This window comes from Aethalodelphis obliquidens, unplaced genomic scaffold, assembly GCF_003676395.1.
Source record: "Aethalodelphis obliquidens isolate GAN/ISIS:26980383/991018 unplaced genomic scaffold, ASM367639v1 scaffold7, whole genome shotgun sequence".
NCBI lineage: Eukaryota > Metazoa > Chordata > Mammalia > Artiodactyla > Delphinidae > Aethalodelphis > Aethalodelphis obliquidens.
Genome location: NW_020837951.1, coordinates 1,078,794 through 1,094,490, shown reverse-complemented (window position 1 = coordinate 1,094,490; position 15,697 = coordinate 1,078,794). Strand labels below are relative to the sequence as shown.

Below are 15,697 nucleotides of genomic sequence, written 5' to 3'. Positions count from 1 at the left end.
GGTAGAGTGGATGGCACGTGAACGCTAACCCAAGCACGCCGTTACAACAAAGACTTGCCCAGGGTCCCCAGCTGGGCAGGGAGCCAGCCCGGACTCCACACAAAGGAGCAGTGGCCGAGCCTTCTGCCACTGCTGTGTCCCCTGCAGCAGATGAGGGCGGGTAGCCACGGGGGCCAAATGGGATGGGGAAGCGGAGGCCCAGGCCTGGCTCCGGGCTGCCGTGGGTCGAGAGCTGTTTGTTCAGGAGGCCTGGGCCCTGCTCCTGACCTGCCCAGAGCCCTCCTCCCCTCCCGCCCCGTCGGACCTTCCCAGAAGGATGTTTGTCCAGGGACCCGCCGAGCAAATGGCATCTAGTCTCTGGCCTGGAAGCCTCATGGGGACGGATCTCCTACCCCACCCCCGCCAGCAGCCGCCTGTTTCCTCCGGACAGCCCGGACCTGGCCAGAGGCTGCTCTGCTGCTTCTCAGCCTCCCTGAGCCGGGGGATCCCAGGGGTGCTAGCCTCATCGGCTGTCCAGGGCCTGACGTCTCCCACCCCAAGTGTGTGTGGTCTTTTTTATTTTTTATTTTTTTATCATTAGGATAAAAATGGCTGGGGAGGCCCGGGCAGCCCAGCCTCAGCCTGGCAGCTCGGGGAGCACAGCCCAGTTGCCTCGGAGGGTGGGAGGCGTCCCAACAAGCATCTCATCCCTGTCCCGGGCCCAGTTCCCTTCCCCCAGACCCCGGCCCCTAATCACAGCTACATTTCCCACAGCTGGCCCCCACGTGGCCCAGCCCTGCGCCATCAGATCTGGTGTGGGGGGGGTAGTTTTCCCAGAAACAGGACTGTGAGTCACCAGCCAGCCCAGGAAGTGGCTGCCTCCTGTCCAGCCCCAGCAGCTGACCACTGGGCCTCAGTTTGAACCACAGAGCAGGCCGTTCACGCATGACCTCAGGGGTGACCGAGCGCCTTCCGCGCCCTGACCTGAGAGGCTCAGACTCGGTGGGCGGGGCCCCCCTCAGCCGCACCCTCACTAAACCGGGGTGGGGTGGGGGGGGTGACAGGCGCTCTGGGGAGGAGGGGGTCGCTGGGCCTGGGGCAGGAGGAGGCAGGCCCCTCGGGGACATGTGTGGCAGGAAGGGCCTTCCCAGAGGGAGCAGCTGGTGGGGAGCCCTGAGGTCAGAGCAGACAGACAAGCCTGGAAAGGAGGCTGGGCGGCTGAGCTAGCAGGAGGGGCCAGGCCGGGCCTCGGAGGTCAGGGTGGCCACAGGACTGAGAGCAGGGGCTTCCCAGGTGCCAAGGGTGTACCCCAGGAAGCCAAGAGGAGGCCGGGGAGAAGCAGCTTGTAATCCCCTAACCACCCAGCAGGCCCCCCACTACGGCGTTGGACGGGAGTGCCGAAGGGACCAGAGAGGGGAAGCAGGTGGCTCAAGGCCACACACCAACCTAGGATCAGGCCCCATGAACCTAAATCCCATCCAGCAGCTTCCAGGCCCCTCTCCTGCCAACGTGCTGGAATCTTCCGGGGAGCAGAAGATGCCAGTTGAGGGGTATTTTCAGGAGAGGCAAAAGCAGGAAAGCCCAGGTCCTCGAAAAATGAGGCTCCTCGGCCTTCTGGGGCTTGGCCCAGGCTGTGAGCAGCGCCCGAGCACTGCGCTAAGCAGGCCGGATGACACTGGCCCTGCTGGTCCCTGTAATGGCTGGGGGGTCTGGGGAAGGGGCCTTGGGGACGAGGCTGGGCCTGGCAGGCTTCGTCCTGAGTGGGGAGGGGTGTACCCTGGGTCCAGCACTCTCACCCTCTGGCACCAGCTCCCCAGCCTGAGACGCAGGGGCCCCCAGGGCGGAGCCTGGCACCCCTCCCCTGCCAGCAGCTGCTCTTGGCGGACGCAGGGTGTGAGGGGAGCTGAGCGCGCTTCGTGGGCTCAGGAGTCGAGCAGCGCACAGGCCCTGATTTGCCGGCGTTCCCGCCACTCCTGCCGCCCAGTCCCACCTCCGAGCCTTGGTCCCGCCACCCCTCCCTGGGAGCACATCCGTCCTGCAGGCCAGCGCCCACCGGCTCCACCTCAGCCCCGGCTTCGTTCTACCTCTCTGTGTCCGCCTCCGCTCTGGGATCCAGGACTGTCTGGGAAGTCGGCCACTGCGGGCTGTGGGACCTCGGAGAAGTTACCCAACCTCTCTGAGCTGAGACGTCCTGGGGTAGGGTGGAGCTGTTTGCCTCGAAAGGCCACTTAGAGGATGAACAGGGCACGGGCAGCGCCTGCCACGGTGGGAGCATTACTGTCACCCCCCAGCTCCCGCCGGCCCGGCCACAGCAGGGGCTCAGGAAGTGCAGCCACTGGACTGTCAGAGCCGGAGGGACCCCAGAGGCTCTTGGAACAAAGGTCCCGTCGAGCCAGGAGGGGCTGGGGCCAGCGGGGGCCGGGGTGCCAGCTTGGCTACCTCCCTCGCCTGCCCCCGTGGACGCCCTCCCTGGCAGAGACCCCGCCACCTCAGCCTACTCCGATCCCACCCACCCCACCTCCTCCGAGGGCCTGTCCTGCCCCTGCCCAGCCCGGGGACCCTGGCCACCACCATGGCCCCCGCCTCCTCTTGGGAAGACACATCAAGTCGCCCGTCAGCCCGGCCGTGAGCCCGTCAGGACCGTCCCTGCCCTGAGAAGACGGCGGCCGCTTGCGCCGTGTGCCCCGCGGGCTGTGTCTCGTCTGGGGCAGTGGGGGGTGCCGGCTTCGGGGTCGCCCCCGGTCAGGGCAGAAGTCCTGCCTGGCCTGCATCATGCTCAAGGGTGGGCTGCTTGGGCCTCGTCACCAGGCCAGGAGACAGAGGTCACAGTGCTTACCGTCTCCCCACGGGGACCTGGCCCCACGGGGGCAAGGTGAGCCCTGAGCACACACAGACATCTCGAGCCTGCGGGGAACTCTGTGTGCCCAGGGGAAACCGAGGCACAGCAGGTCAGCGTGGTTGTCACACCGTGAACACCCTCCAGCCCTATCGGGCTGACCCCTGCCAGCCTCACCAGCGCAGGCGCAGGCGGGTGCTGGGTCCTGGCTGGGGGGAGGGGGTGCAGGGTCCTTCACATCTTGCCCTGAGCATCCCTACCCCCTGCTGCTTTGCAGAGCCGCGGCCTTGGGAAGCGGGGGACCCAGGAGCCCCTCTATCTGCCCACAGCCCAGGGCCAAGAGCAAGAGTTTCTCAGCCACACGGCTGTTTACGTGTGTCCATCCTGGCTCTCCTGCCGGGGGGCGGGCGGTGGGGAAGATTGGGGGGGAGCGTTCGTTCTTGGGTCACGGAAACGTTGCCCCCTGCCAGCATCTTCCTGAGGAGGGAGTTCTCCTGGATCCTGGTTGACAGCCAGCCCCAGAGCTTTCTCCGGAACCCCCCCTCCCCCCCAACCCCACCGCAGCCGGGGTGAGGGTCCTCCTCCTCCAGCTGAGTTATTCTTCCCTCACGGAGGTGACTTCCTTTGTTCGTCATCCTCCCATGTTCGCTTCCAAAAAGGCTAATTGAAAATGCAACGGGGCCAGGTCGCAGGCTGGCTCTGGCCCTCCCAGCTGTCTAAACCCCCCGTGCCTACAGGGTGACCTGCGGAGGAGGCCGCTTGACCCAGCTCCCGAACGGGGGCTCAGGGACCCGTCCTGCCCAGGAGCCCCCGCCAGCCCTGGTGTTTCAGGGGTTTGTCACCCTTGTTGGACTTTAAGAGGTAGCCGGAGAGGGTGGTCTGGGGAGACCCTCAGGGGTGCAAGGGGAGGCGGACGCTGAGAGACATTAGCGAGCCATGGGCCACCACGGGGGTGCGGGGGAAGGGGAAGGATGGGAGGGTTTGGGAGTGAGTCTCAGCCTTGAGGTCCAACAGGCCCTGAGGGTGGGGACCTAGCCGAGCCCTGGGTCTGGGCCCAGACGGGTCCAGGAGACACAACCGCTCCCCAGAGCGGGGAGGCCGAAGTGCTGGGGGGTGTGTGGCTCTGAGCTCAGGACGGTCCGAGGTGGAGAGTGCACATGGCCCGGGGCCGTGGATCTGGGGGGGAAATGGAGTCCTCACCAAGGCGAGTTGGTGCAGAAGTATGTCAGCAGGCACCTGGGCCAGAGGGCTTGTCCTGTCTGGGAGGGGTAGGCTCGGGGCAAGGAGTGGGGGAACCCAAGGTGCCAGGACAGGAGGTTCCTGAGGCAAAGGCTAGGGAGGGGACAGGGCCGCTGAGATGTTCGGGGGTGGGGTGGCAGGGAGAGGTCGCCCCAGGCAGCCCGGCTGGCCAGGTTCCCAGCCCGTGGCATCGGGCCCCGCTGCAGGCCTGTTGTGGGATGGCCCTGCGCCCGACGGCCCAGCTGCAAGGGGCGAGCCCAAGGTCCCAGGGCCGGCTGTCAAGGTGCTTTTCGGGGAGGTGGGGACCCCGTTGGACCATAGGACTTTGGTGTGAGTCCCAGTGCAGAGGCGCTGGGTGGGGAGGGCTCCTGAGAGAAGGCAGCCTCGCCCAGCCAGGGGGTCGCAGGCAAGTCTCTGCCTCGCTGGGCCTGAGAGCCTCGCCTGTGAACTGGGAACAGAACGCTGAGTTGCTGGAAAGGAAAGGAGATTGTGGGTGAGAAGAGGCACCTTGGGAGCAGCTGCGAGGGAGTTGCCAGGTTTGGGGCGATCAGGAGCCTGGGCCCCGGCATTCACCTGCTCCGGGGGTGCCCCGGATGGGGAGGGCTCGCAGAGGCCTCCTGGACAGGTGCAGAGACAGGCAGGCCAGGGCTAGAACCTGTATTTCAGGGCAATAAACTCCCCACCAGCCGAAACCGGGAGAAAGGATGTGAGAAAGGAGATACGCGATGCCCAGGCCTGCTTGGCCCCAAGCGTTGCTATTATGGGGCAGCCCCGCCCACCCTGGAGCCCACGGGCAGCGTGCGGAGAAGCTGCTTGGGCGGGGCGGGGGGCGACGGGTTACTGTCAGGGCTCCCAGGTAGGACAGGGCAGGCGGGAGGGCAGAGAGCATGGGGGCACTGGCGCTGCCTGGCCAATGACTCCGGGGAGAAGCCTGAGTAGGGCCCGGTTTGAACGAGGATTCAACCTTCTAAAGGACAAGATGACGTGAACCCAGTTTAATTGTCAGGCAAGATGTGCAGAGCCTGCCGTAGGATGGGGAAACGGCAGCGGGCTGTGAAGTGTCCCTTCCAGCGTGGCTCTGGTTCTGTGAGAACCGTCTGGGTTGGGGGGAGGAGGGGGCCCGAGCAGCTGTCGGTGCCCACAGCGCGGAGCTCCAGGCCCGCCCGCCCGCCCGCCCGCGTTCTTTCCTTCCTTCCCTGCCGCGCACTGAGCGGTACAGCCTGGCCGTTTTGTAAACAAGACACCCTTTGGTGGAGGGCGGGCCGAGCCTCACACAGTGCTACCTGTCCTGCTTCCGCCGCAGGCTGGCGCCAGCCGCCCCTCCCCTCGAGGGCTCAGGGCACAGTGCTCGGCGACAACAAGGCTTGGCTCCTGGACCACAGCCTGGCTGGGGCCTGGCCTCATTGGGTGCCCATGGCTCACAGATGGGCATAGCCCTCGAGGGAAGCCATCACCCCTTCCACAGGTAAAGCAACTGAGGCAATCAGCAAACATTTAGGGACCACTTAACGTGTGCTGAATCCAGTGGAGGAAAAAGAGAAAGAACTGGATAGACACACTGTCCCTGAGCAGCCCGAAAGGGGCCACTGCTGGACATGGGAGGGCCCAGGGGTGGATGTGAGCTGGGGGGGCGGGTAGTAGCAGGTAGGGCAGGACTCCCTGTTGCCTAAGGAGGCTGAGACCCCTTCTAGGTGGAGTAGTCCAGGAAGACTTCCTGGAGGAGGAAGAAGAATTTCAGGGGCTCTTGGAGGCTAGTCACTTCTCTTCACCACTTGGTGAAATGGAGAGAAGATGCTTGTCTCGCTGGCTGAACAGATTTTTGTTTGTTTGTTTTTCTCAGAAAAGAGCAGATGAGCTCACGGACAAGAAGGTATTAGGGCTTCTGCTCTCTCTGTGTGCCTCTATTTCCCGTTTGCACAATGGGCCCAAGAGTTGTCGTGTTCCAGGGTTCACTGGTAAGCCCTGGCGACCTGGAGGCTGAGCCCTGGGCAGACCGAGGCCGGTCCATGCTCTGCACGCCCCCCCCCCCAAACACACTCCCATCTCAGGAGCCCAGGAAGCAGCTTCTGGGACCTGCCAAGGGCTCGGAGATCCACACCCTCCCGGCCGGGAGAGCTGCTGACCCTCTGGGAGGCCGTCAACAGAGCAAAGAGGAAGCCAGGCTGGGAACCTAGTGGTGCAACCCGGTCCGTGGTGCCGACGACCTCGTGAGCTTGTGCAATGAACCTGGGGTCCGGAAAGCGGCTGCCTGTGGCCGCACGCAACGGGCAGGCCGACGGGTCACCCAGGAGGCCGCCCTCTAGCCCAGGTGGCCTGGGCGAGCCACGGCCACACGTCACCCCCACCTGAGCTGGCCAATGGGACCCCAGCCGCCACTACCCTTCCGAACACTGAGGCCCACGCTCACCATCCCCCACCCAGCTCCAGTGCCTCCTCCCTGGGGTCTCCCAGGGGCTAGGCCACCCTCCCCACCCACGCACAAGTGGCCACTGTCCTCCCTCCAAGGGTGCCTGTCCAAGCCCAGCCCCTATCATGTTGCCCTTTGGGCCCTCGATCCCCCAGGATAGAGCAGGAAGCCTGGCCCTCAGTCGGAGCCTGGCTCTGGTCTCTGAGCGCCCTGGGCTGGAGTCCTGGTCAGCACCTCTTCCAAGTGCACCCTGCAGCAAAACCCTTCCCCCCTCTGTACACGGGGGTCACAAAGGGCTCCGCTCACCAGCCCGGGACTGCCCTAGGGGCTGCGTTGGGAGAGGAGGGCTGGGAGGGCGTCAGGCGTGTCTCTGGGTGGACCGTGCATGGGAGGAGCCGCAGAGACCACTGCAGGCCAAGGGGGCCATGGGCAAAGGCCAGGGCAACAGGAGTTGGGCCCAGGTGAGGAATCGGCCTGCCTCGGCACAGGTCTGCCAGGGAAGGCCGGGCTGCGGGAGGCACAGGGGTGGCGATGTGGGGATAACAGGACGGCTCTTCCCACAGCTCCTGGCGGCAGCCCACCCCCCAGGACACCCAGGCCCAGGCCAGCTCGGATCTGGGGTTGGGAGGGGCTGGTCGGACCCTGGTTATCTCGGCTCCCCTGGCGGGGCACTGGATACAGAGCCCAGAGCCCCCAGCCAGGCTGGTTATCAGGGGCCACTGAGCCCTGACCTCAGCAGGCCCAGGCTGGGCACGGGGCGGGGGTGCCTGAGGCGTTCCCAGCCCGCCCCCGCACCCAGTATCTGGAGCTGCCCCGCCCGGCCTGAGATAGTTGCCCAGAGAGGAGATAGATGCTGGGAACACACCGCAGGGCCGGCTCCCAGTGGCCACGGAGAAGGGAGCGGGGAGGTGGCCCTGGACTTGGTGGACAGGCTCAGCCCAGCGGGCGCTGTCGGGGTGAGTCTGGGGGTCCCGCTGGAGAGGAAACTTAGAGCGTGGACTGCCTGACACCCACGTGTGTCTGAGCAGAGCCTAGACTGGGGCTTGGGCTCCGGCCTCCTGCCCACAGATGGCCTCTGCCATGCAGGCCGCACAGTCTGCAGGCCTGGCTGCCTGCTCTCCACTCCGGAGGGAGCTGAAGGACGGTGGGGATGTGCTTGCCGCCACGGGCGCGCCCCTGCACAGGGCTCCCAGAGCTGCACGGCCCTGCCAGAGACCTGCCGGCCCGAGCCCGTGCCCCAGGCAGGGGCTCCCCTGTGCCAGGCCCAGCGCATGACTTGTGGCCTGGGGCAGGGGGCAGAAGGAGACACCTGTTCACGCCCACCTGGGGCCCCGTGAGGGCAGAGGGGTTCCTGGGAGAATGGGATCCCAGAAAGCCCCTCTTCCCACGTGAAGGGCCTTCCAGGGCCCCCACCCCAGGCCCACCCAGCGCCCGCGGCCAGCCTTCCTGCCAGCTCTTGCAACACTGCGTGAGGGCTGCGCAGAAACCCGATCTCGGGCTCAGGCCCTGACGTGCCCCTGCCGCCCGTCCCACTAAGCTCTTCTCCGTGGTGGGGCCGCCGGTCCCAGACCCCGTGGAGACCCATGGCTCGTGCCTGCAGGTTCTCAGGAGGGCAGCCATGGGCACTGCCCTGGCCCTGCCTCCCACGTAAGGGGGCTCCGAGACGGGACCCTCTACACGGAGCTGTCCAGCAAAAGCCTCTGTCCCACCAGCCGGCCAGGGCTGTGGAAGAAACCAGCCCCTGGCCCTCTGGCAGCTGGGCAAGTCCACCCAGTCCCTGCACCTCAGTTTCCCCATCCGGGAATGGGACGCCTGCCCAAGACCCTCGTCAGATGCCTGGGGCGCCTCCTGCAGGAGAATGGGTACCACGCTGCTCCCCAGGTGAGAGGGCCGAGCTGTCCTGACTCTGCCAGGAGCCCAGGGCTGCCCCGGGGCCGGGCGGCTGTTCGGGTCCTGCCTCTCCAGTGCCGGCCCCACTCTTGTCTCCTGGGAGGAGGGGTTCCGTGAGGTCTGTGGGAAGGGGACCCTGGGTGCCACGGGGAGATGGTGGGTCCCGCTCAGGCATGTCCAAGCCTTAGGAAGCTTCCTCAGGACTGGCGTGATCAGAGCTGGGAGGAAGCAGCAGGTCTGGGTGGGTGAGTGGGCACTGGGGGCCCCTAGATTCTAGCTGGACACCCCAGGACCCGTCCAGCCTCAGGCCCAGTCTTCCTCCCCCCCTGCTCCTCTTGGGTGCTGGGGGGGTGGGCAGGCCGAGGGCAGGTGGGCAGGTGGCCTGATACCCTTGGCTTCCTGTTCCCAGCACAGGCCACCGCAGGTGGGGCCTTCCTTCCTCTGCAGCAGATGGTGAAGGAGCAGTGGTGACGGGGAATAAACAAGCCACGGGCCTCGTCCCTGTCAGAGCAGGGTCCTCACAGGTGGGCTCAGCGGAGGAGGGGGCTGGCCCTGCGGCCAGAAGCCTCCTGAAGGCAGGCAATCTCCTCTCTGCACCAGGCCCAGGCCCCTCTGGCTGCTCTCTGCTCTGAAGCGGGCAGGGCCGACCTGCACGTGTGTGCAGGTTGGGCACTGCTCAAGGGACAGTGAGTCGTCAGGGCAGTGGTCCTGCTACACGAGGCATCTTCCCAAAGCTCGAAGTGGAGCCCCTCCTCAAGTGCTGGCTTAAACCTGGAGCAACGCACCCTCTCATGCCCCCCCACCCCAAGGGATGAAGCTTGACTCCTCTGCCCCCCGCCCCCGCCATGGCTCTCAGCTTGGGTCTCACTTTCCCTGTGAGCTCTGTGTTCCTGCTGCCTCTGCCCTCCCCATCGGCACCCTGGTCACACCATGCTGCCACTTCCTGGTCCCTGGGACACCTTTCTCTCCACCATCCCGGCCCGTTGGTCTGTGGGCTCTGCCAGGGCCGGAATCAAACCACTTTGGAATCCCACCGAGGTCTGTAGAAGGCAGGGGGGCGGGAGGGGCCTGGAGCTGTGGGAGATAGGCTTTGCTGGTAAGGCACCCAGGACTGGGGCAGAGAATAAGCTGGCGGTGGAGGGAGCAGGTGGGCGCAGGGGAGCCTCTGGTCAGGGGCTCAGGGCCAGGGTCAGCAAACTGACGGCACCGTGTCCCTCTGCCAGCCCCCAGGACCCTTGCAGCCCCCAGTTGCCCCACAGCCCTGAACCCCCACCTCCCTGCCTCACACAAAGCCCAGGTTTTCCGGGCCTTACCTCTCCCTCTGTACAGGAGCCCAAGCCCCTCCACGTGCCCCCGCCCGGGTAGCACCCCCAGCCGCTGGTGCAGCCGTGCCCCATCCCTCAGGTGTGTCTCTGCTCCCGCGGCAGCTCAGCCCCCTTTGAAAGTCGTGCTGACGTTCAAGGGCCACCCCCCAGAGGTCCTGGGAAGATGGGAAGAGCCCGCATCTCCCTACTGCCTTGAGGGAGCCCTGAGGGGCCTTTGTGGGGCCCGGCTGGACCCTCAGGACATTGGAAACCCAGGACGCTCAGGAGGCCTGTTAGGGGGTCCCACGCTCGCTGACCCCGCTGGGCATCTGGGTCTCTCCCCCATCCCGTTCCCACCAGGCAGCTCAAGGTGCTGAGAGGCGGCACATGCCCGGGCAGGGCCCACTGCAGCTGGCGGCTCAGAGGATGGCACTCCTGCTCCGCCGCTGGCTCATGCCCCCTTGGGAGTCAGGGTCAGGGAGGTGCCCACCCACAGGTCACACCCTCCTGGCTCTGGGCCCCCGCTTCCTTCCTCCCTCCTTCTCTCAGGCAAACTAGAGACCCAGAAACCAGACCTCCATGAGCCGGGGCCCCAAGGGACTGCTGGGAGCCTGGTGACTCTCTGTCCTCCCCTGTGCCGGGGATCAATAGTCTCTCGAAGGGCCTCTGGGCATCTCTCAGGCCTGTCCCCAAGGGCCGGCGCGGCTCGGGCTTCGGTGAGCCTGAGGCAAGTGTCCCAGCAGCTCTCCTCTCCGCAGACCCCCACTGGCCACATGGCCAAGCTGCCCAGCTGAGGCTCCTGCTAGAGACAACCGATGGGGTAGGAGGGAGCGGCTGCCAGGGGCCAGCCCTGGAGGGGCCAGCGGTGGGCGTGGTCTCCAGGCCAGTCCCGGGAAGGGCCAGGGAAGGGGCCGGAGGTGGCCTGGCCTCCTCTCAGGCAGCAGAAGGGTGGACACCAGCTGACACCCACACCCCGCTGCCTGCCACACCTTCCTCCTCGGCCCAGCGTTTTCTCACGCTCGGAGCTGGCATGGCGAACCCTGCGTGCTGGGACTTGTCACCCCATCCCGGGAAGGTGGGCGAGGCTTTTCCTCTGGGCCTGGGGGCAGGGGCCACCGCAAGTCAAGACACGGCCTGGAGTGGTGGAGCCGGGTTGCGACACCAGCTGAGCAGCTGCAGGGGGCCCGGCCCACATCTGGCCCGTGTCCCAGTCCGTCCGCCTACCTTGGCACCTACCCCCCGCTGGGGAGGGCAGAGAGCATGGGTGGGCTTGGGGAGGCGGGTTCCCATCCTTCCTAGAGGTGGACCCAGGGGCTTGGGCCAAGGCCCTGCCCCGCTCTGGTCCTCAGCTGGAAACTGAGGAAATTGAGGATCGTAAAGTTTCGTCGGGACACCCATGTGCACCCACACGCCCCGCACGCTGTCGGAGTCTGCAGTGTGGTCAGCAGTGCTGACCTCAGTTTTCCCCTCTGGAGAGTGGGATGACAGCATAGCTACCTCAGGGCTGCTGGGAGACTCCGACAAGAAATCCACACTTCGGGAGTCCTGGGCCTTTTGCAGCGTCACGGCTGTGACTTTGGGACAGAGGGCCAGGAATTCCTAAGGGCCCCCGAGGCTGACGTGCTGCGGGGACAGAGGCCTGATGGCCTCCAAGCCTCACTCAGTCCCGGGACAAGACCTTGGATCTCTCTGGCCAGAACTGGTGAGGTTCACTCTCCCGCTGAGAGCTGGGGGGAGGCCCCCCTCCAGCAGGGCCCCCGCCTCCAGCCAGTCCCTTCGGGGCTAACCCCCCGGTGACAGACTGGCCCCTGAGCAAATCCATTTCATTTGAGGTCAGGCCGGCCTGTGGTTCCCCTCAACCCACCAGGTCCTGGTGTGGGCCTCTGGCTGTAAAGACAAAACCGGATCCTCTCTGGGCACCACCCCTGTAGGGCTAGTGGGAACCCAGGCCGAGGGTGGTCCCCAGGAGGGTGGCATGAGTACCTGGCCTGTCCCATTTGCCTCAGCGAAATGGGGGGCGGGGGTAGAGTGGGACATGGGACAGGCCGGAGTGGCGCCCTGGACAGACCCTCCTCAGTTCTGTTGTCACGTGGAGAAACTGAGGCCCAGGGAGGTGCAAGCCCACGGCTGGGCTCGTGGGCCAAGCTGGGCCCCCGGAGGCCCCGGGCCTTCCTGGCCGTGATGTGCAGGCCGTTCTCTGGGCAGGAAGGAGGGCCTGGGGCGCGGGGCTCTGGGGAAAGGGCCCCATAGCTTAAGAGCTCCTTCCGCAGGAGTCACCAGCTGCCATCGGAGGCTGGGGAGACGGAGAGGCAGGCCCCCTGGGAGGCAGCCCCTCGACACCCTGGCAACCCCCCAGGCAGGCGTGGGAATGTGACTGGCGGGAACAGGGCCTCTCCCCCAGGAATCAGCGGCTGGGCGCCGGCCAAGGCGGGTCTGATCCAAAGAGGAAGCAAAGTTCAGCTGCTGCGGAGCAGATGAGCTGCTGGGGGCGGACGCAGGCCGTGAAGATGGGGCTCCAGCCCCAGCCCTGGCTGAGCCCTGATCCCAGGTGCAGATGCCCCTGACTGTAGCCACGGGCTGCCTTCTGATCCCAGTTACAGGTTGACGTCTCACGCCAGCCCCAGACTGAGCCCTGACACAGGCGTGAACTGAGCACACACCCCAGCCTTGGACCAGCCCCTGACCCCAACCAGACCGGCCCCGATCCAGGCACAGACCAGCCTCATCTCTGCTGACGTCCAACTCCAGCTTTGTCCACCTCTGGCTCTTTGCTTCTTCAGCCCCCAGGCCGAGACCATCCTGGGTTGCATCAGCAGGGGCCAGCCCCCGGGATCGGGAAGGTGACGGTCCACGCTGTTGGATGCTGTGTCCCTTCCTGGCCCTGCACTTTCAAAGGTCCGCAGACCAGCTAGAGCGGATGCAGGAGGGAGACCAGTGTGCAGGCCTGGGGGCGCCGAGGGGGCCAAGGCTGGCTGGTGTGGAGGCAGGAGGCCTGCTCAGCCTGGTGGGACCCATGCCACCTCCAGCGTGTGAGCCAGCGTGCCACCTCCACCACCTTGTCTTCCAGCCAGCCCTGAAAGGCGGAGCGCGCCCGCCCTGCTTCGTGGACGAGGAACCGGGCCGGACAGGCTCAGTGATACCCAAACGTACACAGCACGACCCGAGGCAGTCTGACCCGAAGCCCAGTCAGCCGTGCTGGAGACAGACCTCAGCCTGATCCCAACACCACCAGCCTATGGGGCGGGGGCTGCCTTGAGTGGATGGGGCAGCTTCACGGGGGCGGGGGGAGACGTCGGGGGAGACGCCGGGGACCACCGAGCTGGGGTGTCGGAGCCGGATCTGGGCCCCCAGGTGGGAGGGGGGCCATCTGGGCTGTTGGGCCCCTGCAGCCACCAACTCGGGCTCCCTGAGCCTCCCAGGAGCTGAGTCTGGGCACCCCGAGCTTGGGGGGAAGAAGCTGTGTTTATTCGGAGCTCTAATCTCTGGGCCTTATCGCCTCCTGTTTGCCCATCGAGAGCTCACACATGGCTGGAGGTCACAGCGGGGTGGGAGGGGCTGACAATATTTGCCCACTTCTCCGAGCCTCTCAGCTCGGAGGGGTCTCCCGCGGGCACCAGATGCCAGGTGGGGTGCCTGCGGTGTTGACATTCCCCAGCTCTGAGTTTGGCTTCCGATAGCGGTGCACGAGGACGTGGCCGGAGCAGCCCTTTCTCATAGGAAAGCTGGAGAAACAGCTGCGCACCCCCCGCGGGGCTTGGTTGCCCCCATGCTGTCCCAGCCCACACCTGGGACGTGGGAAAGTCCACTTGGAGTGTCCAGGGGCTGTGCTGGGGCTGCGGACAGGAGGCCGGGCCCAGCCCCAAGTCAGGGCCCACGGCAGGGTGCCCAGACCCTGCCCGAAGGAGGCAGTGTGGCTTCGTGGTTAGGGCACACGAGGGCTCCGCGCGCTTGGCACTGTGTGGCTTGGGGAGCCCCAGTTTCCAGCTATTAAACGGGGCGCTCGTGAGTCCCACACCATGGAGTTGCGGGGAGATGGATGAGGTGCTGAACCACACACACACACCACCGCCCGCCTCCGCACTGGGTCCAGTAGGGCCATCGCCCCCCCTCGCCCCACAGGCTGACCAGGCCCCAGGGGAGGCGGGCTTGGGCATGCCCTCCCACCCAGGTACCAGGCCAGCAGGGGCCTCTCCAACACCCTCAGCCACTCCCCGGCTGCTTCCAGTGAGGGCCCTTTTCCTTTCTGGGTTTATTGGGGGTTAACCATCCCCATCACCCAGTTTACGGGACCTCTGGTTGCTTCAAAGCCCGCCTGGTACCAGCAGGCCCGCCCCCTGAGGATGGGAACCCACCTGCTGCGCTTGGGGGCCCCCACGGGCTTTAGGGGGACGGGCCAGGAGGAAGAGGCAAGGAGGTAGCTGGTAGCCGTGGCCTCCTCGAGGGCCTCGGTGGGACAGCGGCACCCGGACGGTGCTGTCACCGCGTCCAGCCCAGGGGAGCCCGGGTCTAGGCAGGCAGGCTGGTCCCAGGCAAGGGTGCCAGCATGGCCGGCCCAGGGTCAGGCGGCTCCGGGACCAGGTTGCCGTGTGACCTGGGTGAGCCCAGGCCCTTTGCCCTCCCAAGTCCTTTCCTCCGTAAAAAACAAAAAGAGTGAAAATTAGATCTTATGGTTGTGTTGGTCTAAAGACAAATACACTAATATTATATATGAAAGCATTTTCTTGTTCTTAAAAATTCAGGTTTTTCTCCTGATTTTAAAAGACATTAAAATACTTCCCTGAGCCTCTGGAAGTCTCCTGGTTCCTGGTCTCTGGGCCTGAAAGGGGAGTCGGTCTCTGGGGATTCAGGAGCCCAGAGGAGGGGCCTAACCTGGGCTTGGGGTCCGGGATGCGACTCAGAAAATGTGACACCAGAGCCCGGAACAGGACACAGGAGGAGCCAGACAGAGAGGAGGGGCGGGGGAAGAGGCAGGAAGAGCCTGGGGCTCCTGGAGGTTGATGGAGCCCGGGTTCCAGCAGCCTCCAAGCGTGGAGGCGGGGCCTCGTGGAGGCGGGTGGGCGGGGCCTCTGGTGGGCACCCGGCTCGTTGGGGCTGGGGCTTGTCCCGAGCACCTAGAGGAACCACAGGAGGTTTACGCAGGAGTGGGGGTGGGGGGGTAAGGTGCGGGGGGAGGGGCTGGAGCTGCAGCCCGGAATGTGGGGGAGACGCTGCTGCAGGTGTCGGGGGGAGTCCCAGCAGGGAGCGATCCCAGCCTGAAGAGGTCCCAGCAGGGAGCGATCAGGAGGCTGGTTGGCCCTGGGCCTCATTTCCCCACGTGCACAATGAAGGGTTGGGCTAAATGGTCTCCAGGGAGGTTCCTGAAGGCCAACGGAAGGCCTGGGGGAAAGGGGGCATTCTACAGGTTGGGGGGTCTTCACCCAGCGCTCCAGGAGGGAAATAGGGTGGGGTGGGGCTGGGGCAGCTCCCTCTGACCCCCTGCACTGCGGCCTCCCAGCTACAGAGCTCTGCCCACTGTCTACCCCACTTCCCTCCTGGGACCACCTGCCTGGGGACCAGCAGCCCTTGTGGTCCCCACCTGCCCTCCCTCCGTCCCTCCACTGGTGGCTAAACTACCATCGATCAGGGCAGCCACACCTGCTGCTCTCCAGTCCCCTCCTCCCTCCGCTGGGCTCAGGGGGGCCCAGGCACCCAGCAGCCCCTCAAGGACCCCGAGGCAGGACTGCTCAGACCTGAAGGCTGCAGCCCTCTGTCCTGTGAACCCCAAGAGAGCCCCCGACCAGAATACCTGCCAGGAGGAGCAAGGCCCTGCACAGCCTTCTCACCATCCCACAGGTGAGAAAACTGGGGCCCCCTCCCCTTAGCTTTGCACTGGAGAGGGGAGAGGGGCACAGGCGGGGACGGGGAGGGGTAACCAGGAACGGAGCCCCTCAGCTGCCTCCCCCATCACTCAGAAGAGCCACCCCCGCCGTCATCTGTGTCAGGTATAGAGACCAGGGTCCTTCCCTGGCACTGTCCTGACCAGCGTCCTGCCCTGCAGCTCAG

General features: G+C 65.8%; 1 long non-coding RNA gene across 4 annotated transcripts in view; it reads left to right on the top strand.

The window, feature by feature from the left end:
* The first annotated feature begins 4,947 nt into the window (after positions 1 to 4,947).
* Positions 4,948 to 15,697, top strand: part of LOC113619483 (uncharacterized) — a 12,481-nt gene continuing 1,731 nt past the window's right edge. The window contains exons 1-3 of one of the 4 annotated variants that reach the window (XR_003432389.1): positions 4,948 to 5,519; positions 5,895 to 8,342; positions 8,761 to 14,441. This is a non-coding gene — a long non-coding RNA (uncharacterized LOC113619483). Of the gene's footprint in view, positions 5,520 to 5,894; positions 8,343 to 8,760; positions 15,488 to 15,697 lie in introns of those variants that run through there. The other 3 variants (XR_003432392.1, XR_003432391.1, XR_003432390.1) reach the window with 3 other exon arrangements.